General features: G+C 46.1%; 1 protein-coding gene across 1 annotated transcript in view; it reads left to right on the top strand.

The window, feature by feature from the left end:
- Window positions 1–12,382, top strand: part of OTUD7A (OTU deubiquitinase 7A) — a 681,211-nt gene that overhangs the window by 191,503 nt on the left and 477,326 nt on the right. The window lies entirely within an intron of this gene.

The following is a 12,382-nucleotide window of genomic DNA, read 5'->3' on the forward strand; positions in this document are numbered from 1 at the left end:
AGGGTGAAAGTAGGTGTAACAAGAGGCGTGAACAGGGCGTATACATAGACATGTGATGTAAACGTAACAGAATATGTCATAAATGGGGCGGAAACATGGAGGGGGCTACCTAAGGAGCCGGGACCTCTAACCTAGTGGTGCGCGCAAACTAACAATGACGTGTTACTAGGGAGAAACTGGGGCTATGACTTCTGCGCTAGGAGCAGGGACTGAAGTCTGGAGAGTCAGAGCGACATGTACCTAAACACTATCTAGTATCTGATGTTTAGAGAACATGTTGATAGAATCCAAAAGTTATCAGGGCAAAGGCTAACAGACACTAAGACTGGTGCATGCATTATTCTACATGTAGTGTGTGTTGAGGAATATTAAATGACCATAAATACAGTATTTCTCTTACATGGAGACGTAAAGGCTAGACGATGACTGAAACTATTGATGCGATTCAGTAGCTTAGGAATGCAGAGAAGTAGAGCTGGACTGATAACTAGAATCATAACATACTCTTGGCAGACTGACAGGCAGAGCCAGGCCGAGCCGGGCACTGTGAGGCAGGAAGTAAGTGAAGGGTCAGGGATACAGGTGGGGGCTGTATCGCTCCTCAGCGAGGGTTCAGGAGACAGGGGCTGAATCTGAGTCCGGGCCCTTTTGAGGCCTAGAAACGGAGACTTTTCAATGAATTTAACGTGCACACTGTAAAACGTGGCAACATAACTTTACATAGGCCTGATGCTCGTTGTATTCACGAAAACTAGGAACTGGCATACTAGAGATGGACACAGCTGTAATTGCGTCTTTAATCGATCATGAGAATACATATGCATATTAATCATGCACACATAACATAACATGGGGAACACGTAGGGACACAGAACATGGCAAAATTTACTTTTCCACATATCAGGCGCTAGTAGTGCATTGAACAGTGGTGGAGGTCAGACGTCTCGGGAGAGCAGGGGTACCCAAATATGCTGAGCATGGTGTGGTAGTTATGTATCCGTCCTCTATTGCCAGGTGGGGCATGTAAGGTGGGGATTTATCCAATAGGCTGCAAAGTGAGCCTTGGCACAGTTGAAATAGAGCTCCAGATCTGGTACCTCATTTTCCCCCGGCAGCAAAGGGTCTTGTGAGGATGTCCCAGCTCAGCCTAGCTTGTTTTCCGCCCCAAACAAGATGAATCAGTTGGGTTTGGATATCTTTAAAAAAATTGTGGCTCGGAGCGTAGGGGATGTTTGTAAAAAGGTAAAGCAATTTGGGTAGTAGCACCATTTTAATCAGGGAGGCTCTGCCAGCCATGGAGACGGATAGCGCAATCCACCTGATGAATTTTTCAGTTAGGAGATCAAGCGCGTGCCCGTAGTTGGACAGCATCAAGTCGTCCCGGTTCAGAGAAATAACTATTCCGAGATATGTAAGCGTATCCCCACACCACATGAGTGGAAAGTCAGGCTCGAAGCGCGTGGTGGTGTCTGTAAGTGGGTATATCTGGGATTTCCCCCTGTTGATATTGACCCCTGCGAGGTGGCAAATAGGATGAGTAGCCTGAGGATGGGATTGAGACTTTCGTCTGGATTGCGCAGGTACAGCATAAGGTCGTCGGCATATAGGGAAATTAGTACTTGCCTTTCTGGATAGATAAGAGAATGAGCCCGGAAATGCTGTCAGACTTTGGCCGCCAGGAGTTCAATTGCTATGGCAAAAAGTAGGGGCAAGAGAAGACACCCCTGGTGGGTGCCTCTGGCATTGTGAAGGGGGGGATTGGATGCCGTCGACCATGACTCTAGCCCGTAGGCCAGTGTATAGTAAGTTTATCCAGGCCAGGAAAGGAACGGGAAACCCCATGCGTTGCAGGACGAATGCAAAGTAATCCCACTCTAGTGAATCGAACGCCTTAGTAGCGTCGAGGAATATTGCAGCTGCATTCATGGAGGACTGCAAACAGAGTGCGCAGGTTGTGAGACAAGCCTCTGATGGGTACAAATCCTAATTGGTCTGGAAGTACTAAGGCAGTCATGAAAGGGCTGATGCAGTTGGAGATCAATTTTGCTAATATTTTGGCGTCGACATTGATTAAGAAGAGGGGCCTATATGAGTCACAGTGTGAGGTCGACTTGCCCGGTTTGGGCAAGGAGATTGTGCGTGCCTCTCGCATCGTTGGGGACAGTATGCCCGTTTCACATGCCTCTTCAAAGACACGTCGTAGTACAGGGATGAGTAAATGGCAGAATTTTTTATAAAATTCGGCCAGGAGGCCGTCTGGCCTCGGGGCCTTGTCGGTTTGTAGTTGCATTATGGCGGATACGATCTCTTCATCTTCATGGTGTGCTAGGAGAAATTATCTTTGTCTGTTTCCCAGCCAGGCTATTCCTGTATCTTCGAAGCAGGTGGTAAAGTCTACTGGGTGAGTTCTATGTGTCTTGTACAGGGTTTTGTAGAAGCTACGGAAAGCTACCATGATCTCTGGAGTGTTTCTATGAGTTGACCGTTTTTGTCTTCGATTTCGAGGACCATGTTAGAGAAGCGGGGAGGGCGAATCAGGAGCAAATATAGACTTTATTCCGTTTAATAAAGGCTTCCCCATTCAGTTAATGGAGCTAGCAGTACTAGAATAGGGAATACTACTTTGGCTGTTTTTTCTTACCAGGGCATATAAAACATATTTTATATTGTCCCTGTTTTTTATAACTATGTACCCAACCCTTGTGGCACTTAGTGCGGAACTTAGTGGTGACTTATAAGTAATAAAAATGCAATTTTGGACTTTGGAAGTACTTTTAATTCCAAAGTTGAATTTGGACATAGTTTAATTTTACAAACAGCTTGCAAAGCAGACCTGCCTTCAAAATGACACCAGACACCACAGCAATGCATGCTTGTGGTATCTGGACATGACATTGATGGCATCGCTATTATGTCAAGGGTGGAATGTAGATTACATTCTTATGATGTCAGGTTAGAATGTTAGCAGGGAGTAGAGAATCTTGTGAGAAGAGCGAGACAGTTTACTTGGATGGTTGGCTTAGATCCTTTCTCGGTACCAGAAGGATTATCCAATAAATCTACTCCTTCAATTTATCCTTGTTGGTGTCCTCAACTTCACTTTGGTGACAAGCCGGTACCATGACCTGAACCTCAACAACCGAAGATCAATTTAAGGATTGTGTATTATTGAGCTCTTTTTATCAGATCATCTCTCTTCTAAGGGGTCAATGTAAACAGCGGTCGTATGTTTAACTATTTCTTGGCCTGCAATATTGCTCCAGAGCTGTAGATTCCTTTTATTTTAGCTTTGCACACTTCAGGGCTAAATGGTCGATCTCAGCATGACCAGCACTCAGGCGCAAGCTCAGAAACTTTATGGGCAATGTTACGGGCACGTAAGGGGTGCCATTTGAGACCGCGCGACTCTCTGTGAACATTGTTAAGAGTGTGTGATTGCTTTCATCTGTTCGAACGTAGCTGCTCTGTGAAATCAGTGTCATTCACTGCAGCATGCACTGCAGCATGCTCAGCGCGTTTGACAGTAAAACTTGTGTCATCTACAGTGCATGGTTTCCACAGCACTTTGAAAGTCATATGGATCGTATGTAAGCATTAACATGGAGCCAGGAGCAGCCAATCCCCTGCCAAAGTAGCTGGGCGGGCTGGGCCAAAAGAGGGAGGTGAGGAGGGGAGGCGGGTTCAGGGGAGAAAACAAAAAAAAACCTTACCTGAACATCGCTGCCCGCCACATCACGCTCCTCCAGACTTCTTCTTCTGGGCATAGGCTCCCAGACGGCACTGTGGCCAATCATGACGCTGCATGAAAGCAGCATCGGGATTGGCTTGAATTCCTGCAGCTTGCGCTCACAGGCAGACTGGGAACGTGTGCCTGCTCTCTCCAGTCCCAGCAACCAGCTAGGGCTGGAGAGAGCTTCACTGCGCATGAGGGTTAGGCCTGCATGAGATGGCCGGCCAAACCCTCATGCTCAATGAAGCGAGTGCTCACCACTCCACCACCATCAGTGTCATCCCCTGGAACTACTCCCAAGACACAAGACCTGGGTCCCAGGGGATTAAAATAAAATGATAATAAAAAGGATTTAAAACATGTTTTATTATTGTTTTGTTTGCTGGTGGTGGCAAGGGGGTAGTGCACCTCCGCCCTAATGGATCCACCGTCACTGCATGGAGCTGTATTGTTCATCCTTAGTGCAACCATACTGTGTAGCATCACCACTTTCTTACTGACTGTTCCTTTTTGCCGTGGTGTTGCTGAGGTGCATTTTTACCGCCAGACTGCTTTGGTCTCTGCTCTCCTCGTTGTATGAACAGAGCCTGTGCCATGTGACCTGTGCCTCAAGAATTGGATTGGCTCAAGATTTTGGAAGCGGATTGGCTATGCTTGTGTTGTCTGAACCGATTGGTCTAGAATTCTGCAATGTCATTGGTTCCACTCTCATGCTGAAAGATTCTTCTCCTTCATAGGGACAGTGTTCTGCTGTTTGTCAAAGGTTTTACTCGGGTATTATTTTGAATACCAGCATGTAAAGAGGACTCTTTTTGTTATTTTTTTTTTTTTTACTGTGCCTGAACAATATGGAAGGGGGTAGTGCTCCTTCTTTATTTTTATTATCGCCAGGTGAACCAGCCATTCAATGTTCCAAATGGTTTTACTTAAGGGTATGTGGCACGCAATTGAGGGTGGAAAGGAAAACAACTCTTTTAATGCATTGTTTGGCCCTAGAAGGTCAGGAGGTATATTAACATTTGCCTGATCTATCTGAGGATGAGACTGAAGGTTTAAATGAGTTTGAATTATGTATTAAAAAGTTAGATGGCCATTATCTTCACAAGGTGAGTACAGTTTTGGGAAGGTATTACTTTGGGAAGAGGATTCAGAGGGAAGGTGAATCCTTGGATAAATACATTTCCTCTTTGCCCAAGCCAGCTTCCACTTGGAATTTAGGTGTGTCTTCTGAAGAAAAACTCTGTAACCAGTTCATTTTGGGGTGTTCAATTGATAAAGTCAAAAAATCGTTATGGCAGAAAGATAACCCAAATCTGAAGGCTGGTTTAACAATTTCCAAAAGATGTGAACATTCAATAGCTTGTGTCAAGACAATAAAAAAGGATACGGTTACAGTTAAGAAAGGGGATGGTGATAATGTTCATCTGGTCAAACCTGGCATTAAAAAAGACACTATTAGAAAAGATGATGTTAAGGTGTACAAGAAAAGTTCTTGTACACCTTAACATATCGCAGCATGTAATCAGCATATAGCGAGATTAGATCCTCCAAGTCAGGGTCCCAGAGCAGGCCTTGTATCAGAGCGTCAAAATGGAACCAATTGAAAAAGGGCTCCAGTGCAAAGATCAGTGGTGAACTCATCTGAGAGCGTACCATTTACTCTGGCAGTTGGCTCCCAGTACAACTGCTGTATCCAGGTAAAAAGTACAAGCCATAACCCAGTTGCTGAAGCAACGCCATAACGTATGGCCATTCTAGGGAATCAAACGCCTTCTCGGCATCCAATACCAGGAGTACCTCTGGCTCTTGTAAATCTTTCGACCAGGATAGACCGCCAAACAGTCTCCAGAGTTTTTATCTTGTATATCTGTAGGTAATGAAGACTGATTGATCTGTATTTCTAAGGCCATTGATCATCTGAATCAAGCCAGTCACTAAAACTTTGGCCATTATTTTTGTTTCAAAATTAAGGAGGGATGTCAGCCTGTTGGAAGCACATTTGTGTATGGGTTTTCCGGCTTTGTGGATTAAGACCACATGGGCTAGTCAGAGATCTCTGGGAGTTTTCCATCAGCCCTATAGTCATATAGCATATTTCTGATAGGTTGCATCACCCGTGTCTGTATATATTTAAAGCATTCTGATGGCAGGTCATTAGCCCCCATAGATTTCCTTCTTTGGAATTGGGTGGGGGTCCCCGCAAACTCTCTGTCTTGCAGATCCTCCTTCAAGCTCTTCCTGGCCTCCCTGTTCAGTAGAGTGTCCTTTATTAACCCCTTCGCTGCGGCGGCTATTCCGCCGCAGCACTAAGGGGGAGTCGGGGCCGCACGGCGGTCCTGTGCTCGTGACGGAACCGCTCCGTCACGACCCTCGGGTGAGCTGTGCTTGTGACGGAACGGTTCCGTCTCGGACCCGCCCGCCCATTAGAATGTCAGCGCAGGCGCGGAATTCGCGCCGCAGGCGCCGCGAGCGGGCCGTGACGTAACCGTTCCGTCACCAGCACAGCCCACCCAAGGCTTGTGAAGGAACGGTTCCGTCACGAGCATGGGAGGGGTTAAGTAATTCACATTTTCTCAGTCCGCGGGTCCTGTTTGAGGCGCATATAATTTCCCCAAGTAGCCTGCAAAAACCTGAGCAATCTCCTGGCCTTGTTCCCAGCTTCATAAATCCGGCTCTGTTTTGCCTTGTAAAGTAATCTAGGTACATTATACTGCAATCTTTTTTATACCTCCTACAATTGTCCTAAACTTATGAGCAAAATAGAGGCTGGTGTCAAGGTGTATTAGGACTCCCAGTCTAGGATCTTTGTCTCCAGGTCATTCAGTTCACCCTCGCTCTCTTTCTTCTTCCCCTGCACATGGGCTATTAGAACACCGCTGACAACTGTTATGTATGCCTTCCACAGAGTCACTCCTATTTTTATTGAGGCTATGTTCCGCTTCATATACCACTCCATGATCTCCTGGATATGTTTCAGTATGTCCCAATCTGTCAATTCCCAGGGGACTAGCCTCACCCAGTGTTAGCCCGGGGCAACGGGTTCCATAATATCTGTCTTGCTGACTCTCCGGGATCAGGAAATAGTCAGGTCGGAAGAGGGAATAGTTTGAGCTGTGTATTGTCGAGCTTCCAGGTCAGCAATACGCCATATATCAACCAACCCCTTGACCTCTAAAATGTTTTAGTCTGGTGTCCCCCATAATCAGCTCTGACTCATTGCAACTCTGTCCGGGCCTTCGTACACAGTGAGATTGAAATCCCCCCCCCCCATTATGAAGGTGGTGTTAGGTAATGTTGCTATCCAATCCCCCATCTTCTCCAACCCTTTCTTTTGTAGGCCAGACGGGAAGTACCAGGAGGCCACCATTACTTCCTCTCCATTCCACGCACCTCTCACTGCCACCCAACAGCACTACGAGTACGTCCTTGCCTGTGTAACGTGTATCGGTAAAGACCTACAGACCAAGATAGCTGCCCCCTTTGACCCTGTGAAGAAACTGATATGTGACAGCATTTTGTATTTGCTCCTCCCCATAAAACCACAGCATTGCCTGCCAGGTGAGTCTCTTGCAGGAGGATTAGGTCTGGGGAATAGCACGCCAGGTATTTTATCACCACCCCCTGTTTCAATTTGATCCTCAGGCCATTCACGTTCCAGGAGAGAAGCTTAAGAGAAGTGCCCCTCCCTATGCCAATGAGAATCCCATGTACCATCCTTGCGGTGTAAGCAACACCAACCCCACCAAACCCTCCTCTCACAGTAGTAAAATGTGAACAATTTAGCTGTCACTGGTTGAACCCACCCACCCATATCCCCTCACCCTAGCGTCCCTTGATACAAGTTTTGAACTACCCACTCCCCTAATGCTTGAGATGCCAGTCACCCCCTATATTTTTTGATAGCTTGCCAACTGCCGTTCTATGGGCATGGTGTGATATGAGTGACATGTGTACCGTGGGTGAAATCCGAGACCAGAAATTCCACTTAGGTACTTCCTCTTGCCCACATTGCCAACAGATGTACTCTGCCAGTGGTCGTGGCCCTTACGCTCCCCCAGACTCCATCAGATAATTTCATCCGCCATCCTCGGGGTGATTGCAGGTGCCCCCAGGTCCTCCACATCCTCCTCTGATGCAGTAAAGCCTTTATACAAGGAGTCTGTATCCCTGTCGAGGGCAGTCCAATGATTCTTGGATGTCCATGGCTGTTGCTGTTGCACCTCCCTTAAGACACACGCTCTATCCAGTTCTGCCTGGACCTTGATGGGAGTTGCTTTACTGCATCAGTACTGCCAGCTTTTGCTTTTAGTTTCCACCATCCGGGGGTGACTGTCTCCCCTCGTTAGGGGGTATAGGGTGCTCCCCTTTCTCTGTCGATTCCCACACTGCTGCCGGGGAAGTGAAGACGTGGGATTCTTCCCATACAGTGAGTCAGAAGTGTGCTGGGTAGAGCAGTGCATATCACAAATTGAGTTGACGTAGGCGTTTTTTTACCTCAAGGGATTATTTGCACTGATGTTGCACTGTATTGATGCAGTTTGCATATACGCTGACCTAGCTACCCTTCACTTGCCAGGGCCCATGGGAGCGTGTTGTTTGGAGGGTATTGTCTGTATGCCTGTAGTTAAGCAATCTTGCCAACATATGTCACAGTGGAGCTTCCTGTAACCCTCTGTGCTTGTTTAATGGCATAAAGGTTATTTGCCTCGCTCCATAGCAACAGCAACTGCTTCACGAAAAGCTCAGCACTGGTCCCTCTGGTCTGATTTTTCTGGTAGTCTGATTATACCTATGTTGTTTCTCCGAGATCGGCCCTTCGCTTTGTCCAGTTTCGCCTCGAGGGAGTGAATGCTTGTTGCAGCGTACGGATCGATGCAGTGAGGCCACAGGGCACAGATTTGCAATACTGGATTTTGTGTCTGCTACTCTTTTGCCAAATTTCTTGTCGTCAGTAGATAGTAATCCTACATCTTGTGCTACTGATCCAATTTTACATTCTAATGAGACGTTAGTATCAGGGAGTCTGTGGGGTTTCTCCAGCCCAGGTGTTCAATGCAGCCAGGCTGGAAAAACCTAAGTGTGCATGTGTGTTCGGCCAGCCTGAGAAGGGCGGCCAAACACAAATGCGTACTTAGGGAGTGCACATAGCACTCCTCCTCCTCCCCCTCCCATTGTCCGTCCCTCCCGCACAAGCTGGCTCAGAGCCGGCAAATGGAAAATAAAGCGATGCAAGAACATCTCCTTATTTTTCATTTACTGTCTCTTTGTCAGTTGGGCGATGCTTTTCTGCCATTGCTGAGGAGCTGCAGCTGGATGTGGGCAGAGAAGGGTTTCTGCCCTTGCACACCTTTGCCACCTGCTCTGAGCAGTGGTAAAGGTGTGCAATGAGGAATAAGTAAGGTGGGGGTGGAGCGAGTGTACCGGGAGGGTTCAAAAGGGGAACATTATCTGCGCTCCAGTGCCGTGGTAGAAGGTCAGGTGGTGGCCATTGACTTGTGCTGGCTTTTTCCTAATGTGATTTTACCAGCCATATGTTACAGCCGGTAAAATTGGGACCGGTGTTCACCCACACTGAAAATCCAGATAATTGGGCGGAATTCCACCCAATAATTCCACTCTTGTGCATTACTCTGGCTGACCACTAGTTCTGCAGCCAAGTCTGGTGTTAGCATAGGATGGGTGGAAAAGTTCTGCAGTTCTTTCCAGCTACTAAACTACTGTAAATTATATGATATGAATATTGTGAATATTATCGTAAATGTTTTCATTGTTCACGGTTTCTTTAAGGGTTCACCACCTCTGATCATTATACCATACTCAGTGCGTATTATGTATAGCCTAGCGGCTTCCTGTTGAGAGTGCAGTACGCAGACTATTGATTGACAAATATACTCAAGAGGCTTAAAGACCTTTCCCCCTACCGTTGTAAAAGTATAGTGCATTACAGAAATTTGCACTGGTGCTAAAAACACAAACCTAATTAATTTACAACATTTTTCTGCTTGATTATAGGGAAAGATGTATTTCGATTTTGTCTGCTTGCATAATAGGGAAAGATGTATTTCCACTAGGGTAAAAAGAACATGAAGGGATTGCGCATTATTTTTGCTGTATTTATATAATTAAATAAATTGAGAATATAAATGTTTTCACTTTCCAGATGTGACTATGGGGTTATATTCCAGGCAAAATTAAGATGTCCCAATTTCTGGAACATATGCAGCAAAGCAGGGCAAAATCAGTATGTACTATTATTTTATAAAGAATAAATAACGTACCAGACTCTCTTTGTTACAATCTCTAGTACACATACAAAATGATTATAAGCAAAGCAAAAGAGTGATGTATTGGTTTCACCACAATCAATATTCAAATGTTTGTTCACCTGCAAAATGTAATGTTTGTTTACCCCAATTCGCATGAAACAAAAAGGAAAATAGACCGAAATGCTGTTGCCTCTTTTTTGCACCAGTGCAAACATTCTGGAATGTGGGCACTGGTGTTTCAAGAAGATGAAAACATGTTGTGTACCAACATTCAGTGGAACGTTTTTGTAGGAAATTACTCGAAATTCTTAAGGCCTTATTATGTTTTCCATAGTAATCCCAATTTACCACACAGAACACCAAGCCATCATGAAATCCATCCATTCAGTAGCGCTCCACTACTCCCGCCACCTCTTCAACCTAGGGAGTACAGATATAAGCAGTCAAATCACCATCATCCTTAATACATCCATCACCACAGCCTCCTTTTCAGACACAAGGAAACACAAAAAGTCAGAACTCTCCTCAAGAAACCGTCTGCCGCCCGAGCGACCTCCAGAACTGCCACCCATTCTCGCTGCTCCCTTTCCCCACCTAAGGTCTCGAGAAGGTAATCTTCCAGCAGCTCGCCAAGCACCTGGAGAGAAACAACCTACTAGATGCCTCCCAATCCAGTTTCCGCATCAAGCACAGCACTACCTTGATTGCCGCCACTGATGACATCCGCGCCCTACTTAAAAAGGGAGAATCAGCAGCCCCGATCCTCCATGACCTCACCGCAGTGTTCAACGTAGTATCCCATCACATACTCATCACGAGACTGCACCACAAAGAGACTGAGGGAGATGCATTAAGATGGATCGCATCGTAACTCACGGGACGAACTCAGAAAATCTGCCTTCCTTCCTTCATCTCAGAACCCAAGAGCACCATCTGCTATGTCCCTCAAGGTTCATCCCTCAGCCCCACCCTCTTCAACACCTATATCACACCTCTAGTTGACATTGTCAGAACCCACGATCTCAACTTCATATCCTACGCTGATGATACCCAGCTCATCTTCTCACTCTCAGTAAACCCACCATTATGAAGACCAATTTCCACAGCTGCATGAAGAATGTTGCCGACTAGATGAAGGCCCACTGTCTGAAGCTCATCACTGAAAAGACCGAAGTGCTGAACTTTTGCCACAACACCTCTTCTTGAAACAACACCTACTGGCCGGCCCAACTCGGTCACATTCCAACACCAACAGACCGCACCCTCACCTAGGCATCATCCTGGACATCAAGCTCATCATGAAAGGACAGATCAACACAGTCCCTGCCACCTGCTTTCACACTCTCCGCATGACCCTAAGAATCTTCAAATAGCTCCCTATTGGCACGAGAAAAAACTTCACTCAAGCCCTAATCACCAGCCTGCTGGAAAACAGCAATGCACTTTATGCAGGAACCAGCATCGAACTCATAGTAAGACTTCAGACAATACATAACTCAGCAGCCAGACTCATCCTCAACCTGCCCAAACAGACTCACATCACCCCACACCTCAGCAAACTCCACTGGCTACCCATGGTGCACGCCTACAAGGCCCTCCAACCGAGGATCAGCAGACATGAAATACCGCCTGAACTTTCACCAATCATCCAGAGATCTTCACTCCACCTCCATCGCACAGACAACACGCATCCGCCACAGCGGAGGACGTCGTTTTCCTAATTCACCACCAAGTCCTCCACCTTTGGACATCAACCTCGTTTGCGGTCTTCAGGAAGAGACTCAAGACCTGATTTTTCAACTGAGCCCTTTACAAATACTGATTGATTGATTCATTCATTCATTCATTTATTCATTGACTGATTTGGGTTCAATTCCCAATTTCATATTAGGGAAATAACACCACACTTTTTCCTGAAACCAATATTGCCAGATAAAGCCTGTCAAAAATATTGCCCATTCTGACTTATAAACTTGGAAAAACATGCAGTATTACTGTGTCACTCCTCATTCAGAGGTGCAGTGATAATAATGCTATAATACTGTACTCTGTAAATACCTACACCATTTAGTACCATTTTAGTTTTGGCCCTTGTTCTTGCTCCAAGGCTTGCCACAGCCTGCAACATGCCACAGAAGCCCTTCACTTGGGCACTCTGCGTCTTTTACTAGCAGGAATCGCTGGAGGGCCAAGACAAGATGCGACAATTGAACAAATATCGCAGACTCCTTAAGTGCTTAAAGTGCCACATAATCGTATTATGAAAACCAATGATTGCCCAGGTCAGAGCCTCCCAAATGTCTGCTGGCTCAATTGAAGGGCTGTTTCAAGATGTTTGTTTTCAAAGCAGTAAATGTTCAGAACTGCCAGAACAGCGGGACAAAGA

Source organism: Lissotriton helveticus, chromosome 3_2, assembly GCF_964261635.1.
Source record: "Lissotriton helveticus chromosome 3_2, aLisHel1.1, whole genome shotgun sequence".
NCBI lineage: Eukaryota > Metazoa > Chordata > Amphibia > Caudata > Salamandridae > Lissotriton > Lissotriton helveticus.